The sequence below is a fragment of the Micromys minutus genome (genome assembly GCF_963924665.1).
Source record: "Micromys minutus genome assembly, chromosome: 15".
NCBI classification, from domain to species: domain Eukaryota; kingdom Metazoa; phylum Chordata; class Mammalia; order Rodentia; family Muridae; genus Micromys; species Micromys minutus.
The window spans coordinates 31,555,971-31,568,446 of record NC_137984.1 but is presented as its reverse complement, the minus strand read 5'-3'; positions in this window follow the sequence as shown (position 1 = coordinate 31,568,446).

Here is a 12,476-nt window from a genome sequence, read left to right as displayed (position 1 = left end):
AGAACTTCAAATGCATTTTGGATGGCAGCCTTCCCTCCAGACAAGAACAAGATGGCTTTCATATTAGCTTCAGTTTCTAATCTTTGTTAGCCAGAGGCTCTTTTGCTGATTTCAACAACAGTTCACTGGGTTATAGACTTGGCCCATAGGTATATAGCGCCCCCTTGTGGACTCTTCAAAGCTTGCAGCTAGCTGTTGTAATGACCTTAAACATTAGGATTTAGGTTAAAAACTTGCAGACGGTATGAGTTTTACTGATAAGTGAAGCAAAACTTAGATTAATTTGAAAATAAAGCAAATCCAGACACAGCGTATCCAATAATTATTGGCGAATGCTTCCCTTGGTAAAGCTGCTATAGGAACTACTGTGGTGAGTGCCTGTTTTATTTTAAACAGAATTCGGAATGCCTATTTTATTTAAAACCAAACAACCCCCTAGCTGCGCATTTTTCTGCGTGTGGACAAGAAGCACGGGCCTGAGAACAAAGTCTCACCATCGGGAGCAAGGAATTAGAGTCTCAAAAAAGGATTGCTGGACGTGAAAAAGAAAATGACCCAAAGGCAAAGTGTTGCTGTGAGAGTAGATGTCACAGCATAAAAATCTAAGTTCAAGACACTACACTTTTCCTGACTGCAGTGTGTCTGGGGCAGGGACAGAATGGTTTTCGCACAGTGAGCTGCCGTTCTGAAGACGGGACATTTTGGAAAAGGCTGATGCTAGAGTCCAGGTCCAGAGTCAGGGTGAGGTGGTTCCGGCCGTTCCTCCTCATTCCTCCTCATTCCTTCCTGTACTGTAGGTCATTCGGAGGAGTATCTTCAAAATGAGATCTTTTGACAGGCTAGATCCTGAACTCACTCTAGCTCTGTTTCCCCATCCCTTGAGCTGTCAGTATCTCTAGTTTGAGTAGTTTCTGGAACTGATTCGTGCAATGCTCTAGCCAGGCCCAGTGCCTCGTTGTGTTTTTCTTGGGCCTGTGTATCCAGAAGTAGAACTCCAGCTACTTCTCCAGCAACACATCTGCCTGCACGCTGCCATGCTTCCTGCTGTGATGATAACGGACTGAAACTCTGAACCTGTAAGCCAGCCCGTAAAAATCTTGTCCTTTATAAGACTTGCCGTGGTCATGGTATCTGTTCACAGCAGTAAAGCCCTCAGACAGACCCTTGGCAGACTTCAGACTCATGCTAGTCACCCTCTGTCAGGGTTACACTTGTGTGCTACCTGCCTTTAAAACACCACATTATTGATTAGTGATTATACAATGGAGACTAATGGACTTTGGTTTATTCAGGCAATCTCTTATGTCTTGACATTTAGCCTTTTATTTTTTATTTATTTATTTATTTTTTGTAGTGCAGGCAATACTAAAGCAGGTCTTCTGTCCTATATTCCTTTTTTTTGGGGGGGGGTGGTGGTGGTTGTGGGGATCTAACCTCTCTTGAACCAGTCTCTAGAAATTTCTCTGCCTGTCCTGCATTTTTTCTTTTTTCTTTTCTTCTTTTTTCTTTTTTGCCACAACATTGCTCTAGTTTCTTAGTTATTTTTTTGCAGGGTTTTAAAGGAGGAGTTGCTAACTTACCAGCCCACTACTGACGGATGTTTATAGAGCATCTGTACGGACCTCGGCCCCCACTGCAGCAGGAGGAACAAGAAACTCACCACTCTCCACAGCTGGGTATCACGGAGGAATCTTCAATGGCTTAGAAGGCAACATGGAAGTTGGATTTAAAAATGTAATTTCTTTGATAATGATCTTGAGTTTCAACAAACTCACTAGCATTCTGGAAGTTTAAAAATAAAATAACCACACTCCTAAAATTTAAAGGCTTTGTCTGTATATATAAGATATATTTACTTTAAAATAACATATGGCGTACAAACAGACAGAGACAGACAGAAACGTGGGAAGGCCTGTAAGCAAAGTCAGCTAAACTGAGTGAGGTTTAGGTTACAGGAGTGAGGAATCTCTGGCTCTGGGGTTACCATGTCATTTTATCAACTGTCACCAATGTGGGACACAGGTGAGTGGGCCTGAGAGGACTTGCAGCTTGAGTGAAGTTGTTTTGAAAACACAATTCCAAAACAATAATAATCAGCATTTGCAGCTTTATCTTGTTTTAATAAGTGTTCTTTTGGGGGTCTTTGAATTAATCTATCTCTTAAACTAGTTTCTTAGAATTTTTCTGCCTTTATTTTTTTTATTGGATATTTTATTTATTTATATTTTAAATGTTATCCCTCTCCCATTTTCCTCTCTGCAAACTCCCTATCCTATCCCCCCCCTTACCCTGTTTCTATGAGGGTGCTCACCCACCTACCCACCCAGTCCTGCCTTACCACCCTAGCATTCCTCTACATTGGGGCATCAAGCCTTCACAGGACCAAGGGCCTCCCCTCCCACTGATGCCAGATAAGGCTCCCTCAGCTTCTTCAGTTCTTCCCCTAATTCCTCCATTGGGGTCCCTGTGGTCAGTCTGATGGTTGGCTTTGAGCACCCACATCTGTATTGGTGAGGATCTGGCAGAGCCTCTCAGGAGACAGCTGTATCAGGCTACTGTCAGCATGTACTTCTTGGCATCAGCAATAGTGACTGGGTTTGGTGGCTGCATGTGGGATGGATCTCCAGGTTGGACAGTCTCTTGATGGCCTTTCCTTCACTCTTTGTCCCTGTATTTCCTTTAGACAGGAGGAGTAATACTGGGTTAAAATTTTGGAGATGAGTAGGTGGTCCCATCCCCCAGCTGGAGGAGCCATACTTAACCTCTGGATATGGTCTTTACAGTTTTTCCCTCTCCTTTGTGAGGTACTTCAGCTAATGTTATTCCTGTGGGGTTCTAGGAGGCTCTTGCTTTCCTGGCATCTGTGACTTTTTGGTTGCTACCCCCCTCTTCCCCATCCCCCATTGCCACACACCTCTGTTCGATTTCCTGACCTGCTGTGCATCTCCCCATTGTTTTATTTTTTAAAGATTTGTTTATTTGTTTTTATGTATGTGAGTATGTCTTCAGACACACCAGCAGAGGGCGTCAGATCCCATTATGGATGGTTGTGAACCACCATGTAGTTGCTGGGAATTGAACTCATGGCCTTTGGAAGACCAGTCAGTGCTCTTAACTTCAGACTCATTGTTTTATTTTTAAGACAGAGTCTTACAATGTGTAGCCCTGGCAGCCTGGAACTTGCCATGTTGACCAGGCTGGCCTCAAACTCACAGATACATCTGCCTTGCCTCCTGAGTGCTGGAATTAAAGGCGTTACTACCATGCCCAGCTAAAGGTTGTCCTCAAGTTTCTGATGCTCCTGCCTCTGCTTCTCGAGCATACCGCTGCTGACGGCATTCCTGGACCAGGTTCTGTGCAGTCTGCTGTGGATCGTGGCGAGACCTGAGTCCCCTTAGTAGGACAACTCGTGGCTGGGACACTGCTGGGGAGCAGTGCACTGCTGCAGTCACAAACAGTTCAGCCCTGGGCCTGCTTCACACACACTCCCAACTTGTCCCCAGAAGCCTGGAGTTCCCACTTTGTTATTTTGCAGAGACGAGGTCTCTTCTCCTCTAACCCTCACTGAAATCTCAATGTTGTCTTATTCTTGCTTTTTCTTGTGAGGACCTTGTAGTTGTCCTTAGGACCTGTAGCATTGGGGATTGTGTAGAATATTGACAGGGTGGTCTGTGGCCAAAAGAAGAATTTAGAGCCGAGTATGTAGCTCAGTGGTAGATGAGCCCTGGGCACTACAAACAAAACCGAAATAAGAGTATGCATATAGAATGATTAAAGTCTGTCTGTCTATCTGTCTGTGTGCATTTGTGTATGTGTGTGTGTGTGTGTGTGTGTGTGTGTGTGTGTCTACTAAAGGTGCATGCCTTTAGTTCCAACATTTGGGAGGCAGAGGCAGGGACTAGCTGGTCTGAGTCTGAGGCCAACTGGTCTACAAAGTGAGTTCTCGGACAGCCAGAACTACACAGAGAAACCCTATCTCAATCCCATACTCCCCCCAAAAGAAAAATAAGCCAGGGACTTACAGAGTACCAAAGTCAATTCCTAGTACCCGCATGGCAGGTCATGACCATAACTCCAGTTTCATGGAATCCGATGCCTTTGGCTGCTGTATACCACCTCCTAACACTATCATCAAATTATGACTTTACTGTGGATTAACTCATTCATGAAGCCAGAGCCCTTAGCATCAAACCTTTCCTACCGTCAACTTGAACAGGTTGGGGTCATCTGAGAAGACAATCTCAATTGAGAAATTACTTGGATCAGATTGACCTGTGGGCATGTCTGTGGGGGATTGTCTTGATTGTTTACCATATAGGATTGCCCAGCCCGCTGTTCATTCCTGCCTACTGTTTTGATTTTCCGAGACAGCTGTGAGTCTGTAAGTTTGAGAAAATGACTCAGCTCAGAATTGCTCTTGGGCTGGACGACCCCATTTCACCCATTCTATGTCTACAAAGGCCAAGCTGTATCAGATACACTGTTAAAAAATACCTGACAAAGCAATCTGAGTGAAGAGAGATTTCTTTTGCCTCATGGTTTCAGATTAATCACAGTCACCTGTTCCTAGGCAGGACACCATGAGGATGGAAACTGGAGGAAGTTCTCAAGTCATGGTGGACAAGGAAGCACAGAAGGAGATACAGGAAGGGACCAAAGCAAGAAAGAGTCCTCGGGGCCGTGTTCCTAGTGTCCTAATTCCCATAACTTGGCTTCTCTTATCTTTCACCATCTCTCCATAATGCCACTATACTGTGGATCAGCCAAGAGATCACTCCATGGATCAGGGCAGAGTCCTGTCACCATCACTGACATTTGTAGAGATGTGTTTTGCTAACATTGGTATTTAGTAATCAGATCTGCTGGGGATTGGTTCTAATGCTTTGAATTAATTGGGAATCGGCTTGTCCAAATACTGAAGGTCCTTCCCCCCAATTGGTTTTTGACTGATCAACAAAGAGCCAATGGACAATGACTAGGAGGAGAGGGTGAAACTTTTAGATTGCATGGGATAAAAACTGGAAGAGAGAAAGGGAGAATCACCAGGATTCAGAGGAAGAGGGATCAGATTTAGAGCTGTAGAAGGAAAAACATTCAAAATGTAGGTGAGAAGGAATGTGGCCCCCAAAAGGGCAGCAAAGACTATGGAGCTGTCTATAAGGAGCCAGAGCAACAAAGATAAAATATAGAATTAGGGGGCATTAAGGCAGGATTGCAGGAAGGAAATAGGTGCTACCTATTAGAACTATCCAGCCTTTGAGCTAGCTAAGACATTTTAAAAATTAACCAGTTTGTGTGTGTGTGTGTGTGTGTGTGTGTGTGTGTCTTTCACTCGTGGATCTAGACTGCTCCTGAGTGGGTGCACATGTGCCATCTGCTGGGAGTCAAAGTGGCTTAACCAAATTCATGCTACAGAATGGTGCCCAATGTGTGGCGAGAACTCTATTAAAAATAATTTAGAGATTCTGGGGTGGAACACACACACACACACACACACACACACACACAGAGTTGATAAATCTAGGAGGAGAAGACAAGTGGTTTCTCAGCTGACCAAGCTAAGTCAAGTGGTTCCTGTGCAAGCCTCGAAACTAGAACAAAGGAACACAGCCACCGGAGAAACCTCAGTTCTGAGACACTGGGAGCCCCTGCTGTGCAAAGAGACTGGCTGGTTCCCTGACTGGGTGCCAGGAGGAAGGCGGTGAGAAGAAGACAATAAAAGTTGCCTGCTTCCAGCTACCAGATAAATAAAGGATAGATTTACAGATTTGATTTAACTCCTTTTAAAGATAGGAGAGTGTACAATGGTTTATAAATTTGATTTAACTCCTTTTAAAGATAGAAGAATGCACAATGGTAATTATTTAAATGTTCTTAAGTATACAGAGATATTAAGCTCCACAGAAGGGAGAAGTTAGAAGGATTGAATTAAAAAATTATTTAAAGAAATTTAAAGTATTGCCAAGGCAAATTCTCAAAATCTTTGAACATGGTCCACATGGGATTTCTGGGATTGCTTTTGCCTGGTCCTACATAAATAGAGTCTGGGAATAGGCTCATACAGTAAGTAGACATAGATAACAAATATTGAAGCTTTTGATCCTTAAAAATTAGATTGAAAAGCAAGGAATAGGGAGCCTAGCCTATCTCAGATAGTAGAAACTTAGGCCTTGAGAATTATATATAGAGGAAGTGGCATACTACCATATGTATCCACAGAGATATTAATCTCCACAGTAGGGAGAATTTAAGTATACATAACATAGATGTATAAAATATTGAGGCTTTTGATTTTAAATTATAGGTCAAAAAGCAGAATTGGTTAAGAAGCACTGTCTTCTTAAGTTAGCATTTGTTTAGATTTATTTAATTGCTTTAATTATCAAAATGCATATGATTATGAGTTTGTTGGTTATATTCAAATTCTTCTTGGAGAGAGGTCAGGCTATACCTGTAATGATTACTAAGTCAAGGACCTGCTATTTTGGGAGAGAGGCTCTGTATTTGTATTGACAGGAAAGGAGAAAAGTCTTTGAACCCTTTTTGGGTGATTTGGATCAGATATGACAGGGGAAGACCCCCTGAGGATCTTGGCTACTGAAAAGAAAATTTTGAGAAAATCAAACAGGATAGATAACTTAATTCTGCGAATTCCTTGACATGAGAACAGCCCAGTAACTGACTTAGACATAAAATGTCTCTACCCAAAATTTCAGCAAAAATGAGACAATAAATCTGGTTGGTTATGAAATCCTTAAGATTCTTTGTGCCCTCCTTCATATGGCATGAATGAAGATTTATTACAACTGGTTATTGATAACATTAACTCATAAAAAGATAGTTGTCTTTTACTTGCTCAAAGAACAAAATTTTATCTTTAACTAATTTGTACACCCTACACAACCCATACGAATATCTTAATGACAATAAAATTTTGGTTATAAGATTCATATATTACAGAATGTATAGCTTTGACAAGATTCATCCCCAGAGATGCTGAACTGACCTGATGTTCCAGCTGCCTGCTTCCTGATGCTGTCCAGAGACTTGCTTCCAGAACAGCTTCAGGAACTGCTACTGATTCCAGATGATCTCACCCCATCCAACCTTTCAGATGCATCCAGTTAGACTTCAGTCAAGCCCTGAGCTGTCTAAGCACACAGAGACTGGATAACAGACGCTAAAGCTAGCTTTCTTACGTTTAACCAATTTTTCTAATTCTCTCACCCCTCCTCACCCCCTTAAAAATTTTCTCATTGCTCCTATTCATTAAGAAGCCATGGACAGTCATCAGTATGACTCCTTGGGTTTGGGTGTCTGGTTATGATTATTTTTCAAATTACAGATAGGTTGTTATTTTAAGGAATAATTTGGAAAGGGTCATACTTTAAAAAAGAAGACTTTTTTATATTATATATAAGAACACTGTAGCTGTCTTTATACTTACCAGAAGAGAGTATCAGATTTCATTTCTGATGGTGTGAGCCACCATGTGGTTGCTGGGATTTGAACTCATGACCTCTGGAAGAGCAGTCAGTGCTCTTAACCACTGAGCCATCTCTTTAGCCCAGAAAATGGTCATAATTTTTAACAGGGAGGAAACAGGATGGATTACTAATTTTATTCTTGAACAAAGCACTGTGTAGCTATAATCTTACATTGATAAAAATCTTTGTAATTGATGTAACATTAAAGTTATAATTTCTTACATTGGTACAAAATTTATATCTTGATACAGATTTAAGGTTGGTACAAAATTTATATATTTATACATATATTTAAGGTTGCCATTGGTATAAATCTTTATATATTGATATAAAATTTGAAATTAATATTGTTACTCTTAGATAGGAATTGTGCTTATACAGCTCATTTAAGAACACAAGGCTTTGAACTTCTAATAGCTGCTATTTCTAACTGTTTAGGATGATTAAATAATACAAATTAAGGGCCAGATAGTAAACCCAAGGTTATATTAGAGTCTGATTTAACTATTGTTCAATTCAATATTATTCAATTAGAAACATCTAGGAGTAGTCAAAGTTTAACAGTTCAGATATACCTTATATATAGACCATTTTCATAAACATCAGAAGTTCACAGAATCTGACATTTAATTATTTTATTATTACGAGAAATTTTGACTAGAGATATACCTGCTCCTGACAGCACTCTCTTCATGGTTCAAAGAAGATACTGAGCATCTTTACCTTTAGGTGAGGCTACTCAAGGTAGCCATGGGGCAGAAACTACCTAAACATCTACAGACAAATACTGTTAAAAGAGGACAAACAGAAGTGGGATAGTCAACTGCTAAGCTCTGCCAAGACAGGGTAAGCTATTCATTTATATTCCTGCTTTATTTCAGGGTCTGCAAGATGGCTCTGGCCAAAAGGTGACAGATGCCTTGACATTTTGAAGGATAGGGGACTGTCCAGGTAGTCAGCTGTTTCTATAATTTAAGTTTTTGGAAGCTATGTTCCTGTACTCCCTAAATATTCAGGTACTATTTAATTCTTTTTCAGATTTCTGATGGGCTTGAAGACTAGTTATAACCTTATAATCAAACTCAAGTTGGTTAGCATTGAGAGAGTTGATAATAGAGTTAAGAGGATGATTTCAGATGATGATACAGGCTAAAATCAGATATAAATTCAAATATAAAATTACAAGCTCTTTAGTTAGGAGAGGTGGTAGAGTGCTTTATCTAACTGATAAATAGGATAGACTAGATGTTAATTATATACCATACTTTGTAATTTACATAATAATTATGGTTAAGCTCAAGTAGCATAACCATATGCCTTTAAAAAAAATTGGACAGAAAAGGTGAGATGTTGGGGATTGGTTCTAATGTTTTGAATTAATTGGGAATCTACGTTTCCAAATAGTGAAGGTCCTTGTCCCCAGTTTCTTTGTGATCAATGAGTAAAGAGCCAATTGCTAATGGCTGGGGAGAGAGAGGGGGTGGAACTTTTAGATTGGACAGGCTAGAAACTGGAAGAGAGGCAGGGAGAATCGCCAGGATTCAGAGGGAGACGGATCAGATTTAGATCTGCAGAAGGAAAATTATCTGAAATGTAGGTGAGAAGGAATGTGGCCTCATAAGGGCTGCCCAGAAGCATCTTGGGCAGCAAAGACTAGGGAGACACTCAGAAGGATCCAGGGCAACAAAGATAAAATACAGAATTAGAAGGTGTTAAGCCAGGATTGCAGGAGAATGTATGTTAGCCTCAAGGATAGAACTGCCCGGCTTTTGAGCTAGCCAAGACATTTCACAATTAACTGGTGGGTTCTTGTGTGTGTGTGTGTGTGTGTCTTTTGAGAGCCCAGACTGCTCCTGGGCAGGTGTGCATGTGCGACCTGCTGGGAACCAAATCATCTTAGCTAAATTCACCAATGCAAAAATCAATTCGGCAATCTTCTGCTGCCCTAGGTGTGTATCACTGTATTAGGCCTCTTCCATCATTTCTAAAATGAAATATTCTCACTCGCCTCTCCCCCCATTTGTAGCCCAGGTTGGCCTTGAACTTGCTATCCTCCTGTCTGTGCCTACTAAGAGCTAAGGATCACTGGCATGTGCCTCGACTTTCATCTTACATTTATCAACTTAGTGCATCGGTTTCACTTTCCCATTCACCTCTGGTTGCTGGAAGATGCTCCCAGCCATCCACTTGCACGCTGAGTGCCTTGCTCCATACAGTGTGTTTGAAGAAGCTATCTTCTGGGATCCCAAAGGGGGGGGGAGGCTGAGGAGAGTGGGGCTTGCAGCTTGGTCATTATGCTGTTCAAGGCAGCCCAAGGTCTGGACACACTTACCCTGTGTGTGCCTCTGCGCCATCCACCCCAACCTGTCAGTGTGAGTGTGTAGGTGTGTCTTGTCTCAACATCTCTAGTGTCATGAGTGCCTGCCACTGGTTGGCTTTTTTCTTTTCTTTTCTTTCCTCCTTCCTTCCTTCCTTCCTTTTTCCTTCCTCCCTCTCTCTCTCTTTCTTTCTTTTGTCCTTCCTTCTTTCTGTCCTTCTGTCCTTCCTTCCTTCCTTCCTTCCTTCTTCCCTCTCTCTCTCTTTCTTTCTTTTGTCCTTCCTTCTTTCTGTCCTTCTGCCCTTCCTTCCTTCCTTCCTTCCTTCCTTCCTCCCTCTCTCTTTCTTTCTTTCTTTTGTCCTTCCTTCTTTCTGTCCTTCTGTCCTTCCTTCCTTCCTTTCTCCCTCTTTCTTTCTGTCTTTCTTTCTTTCTTTTGTCCTTCCTTCTGTCCTTCCTTCCTTTCTTCCTTCCTTCCTCCCTCTCTCTCTCTTTCTTTCTTTTGTCCTTCATTCTGTCCTTCCTTCCTCCCTCCCTCCCTCCCTCCCTCTCTCTTTCTTTCTTTTGTCCTTCCTTCCTTTCTTATTTTAGTTTGTTTGAAGCAGAGTTTCTCTGTGTAACTGCCCTGGCTGCCTTGAAACTTTTTATAGACCAGGCTGGCCTCAGATTCACTAAGACGTGTCTCTGCCAGGACTAAAGGCATGTGCCACCATGTCCAGCTTGGGTCGGCTTATTATTATTATTATTTTTTAAATGGAGACTTGGGGATTGAACTCAGGTCCTCGTGCTTGCCCAGCAACGCAGCCTTGGAATGTTCTCAATGCTGATTTCACACTGCCCTGTTCACGCCCCCCGCCCCGTGCCCTCTTTTTCTTCCCAGAGGGTGAGAAGGTGAAGATGGTAGAAATGGGCAGCTATAAAAGTCCCATTGATTGGATTGTTTTTCATGTCATGTGACCATGGCACATGATAGATGTTCAGGGTTAATGGGTGAATGAGTAGTAAAAACAACAGCCCATCTCCAGCTAGCAGCTAGTTAGGGTGTGAACACTGGGTCCAGACCACCTCCATGCATGTGGGAGGGGGTTGGCAATTGCTGCCTTTATCTGTAACGGGGGTACACATGCCCTCTGCTGTTACATGCGTTGAATGCATGTAAGTGTGTGGTTGTGCCATACGTAGAAAGGCATCGGAGGTCTTTTCCTTTACTCTCTGCTTCATTGTCTTAAGACAGGCTTTCACTCTCTGAACTCGAACTCCTCCTTTGATCTGGGCTGGCTGACCAGTGAGGTCTCCGCCTCTGACCCAGTGATGGGCTGTAGGCATGCGCAGTTAGTCCGTACACTTACTGAGCAGCATTCTAACCCACTGAGCCGTCTCTCCCCCGACCCCTTTAAGCTTGTTTCGAAAGTTAACGCCTCTCTAGCTGACTAATGAACATAAGCACTTCGTAGAGACAACACATTATGTGCTGAGAGGGCTGTAGACTCTTGCTTTGTCCTAGCAGCCGCTGCTGATGTGTCTATCAACCCCGGAAGCTCTAGCTGGTGGGGGCCGGGGAGCAGAAAGCTTGCTAGCACTTTGTTCTGATCCAAGGCTGGGTTTTCAACGTTAAAGATAATTTGTTTGGAGATGACTAAAATATTTTTTTTTAAAGGAATGCAATTAACTTTGATTTCTGTCAAGGTTAACGGTCTTAAGGTGTTAGGTGAAATGGTTTTATATAGGGGCGAAGATGAAAAGACGTTAGAGTTGGTGACAGTCGCAGGAGAGCTTGTCCCAGGAAAAAGGGGCTCTTATGAAAGCACCTCAGTGAACTCTGGGAAAGAGAGGAAGAGGCACGCGAGAGGAACTGAGGAAAGAAGTCAACCAACTGAGCTTAAGATTGAACAGTGTCTTGATTTGAGTGTTAGCCCCAAACTTCTGCTGAGGATTCACTTTGCTCTCAAGTGGCCTCAGTTTCCCCTTTACTTTGTATTTCCTTCCTGCCCAGATACAGCTGGCGGCAGCCTAGTGGTAGCTCTGGGACAAACTGTCGGTCCTGCACTTCATCCTGGCCTGGCCCTGGCTCCCGTTTCCTCCACTGCTCTCTCAGAGCCCCCAATCATGCTGGCGGAAGTGTGAACACATTAGCACTTTGGCTCCATCTTCAAAGCTTCTAGGCAACGAGTGTGAAGACAAAGCATACAGAAAGGGAGCGACAAGGGACATTGTTTACACATTTGGTGAGTTCCTTCAGCAGCTCAGGGAAATCGGGCATGGAGCCGCCTAGCCCAAGGTCAATTGCTTCTTCGCTAGGACGAGTATGGTGTTGCAGATCCAGGGAGCTCGCTGGTCAGCAACCCAGGAGAGGAATGGGTTCTTCTTAACTGGCAAAGAGAAGCCACTCTGCGTAAGGGGATATTCCAGTTGCTGGAGGTCCAGTTGCTGTTAAAATCCTGCTGTGTTCACAGGACAGTGTGAAACTTAGGGACTCTGAGCTAAGCAGAGCTGAGCTGCCTGCCCTGCGTTGCCTGCCCACGAACAGCAGGGGGCGGCTCACCACGCCTGAAACGCGACTTGATGAGAATTCTAGAAAAGGAAAAACCGGCCTTTGATCGAAAATGGCAATATTTGCTTTTCCAAATGAACGAGTGGCATGATAATAGTCCCAAAATTTTAAATGTGAGTAAAGG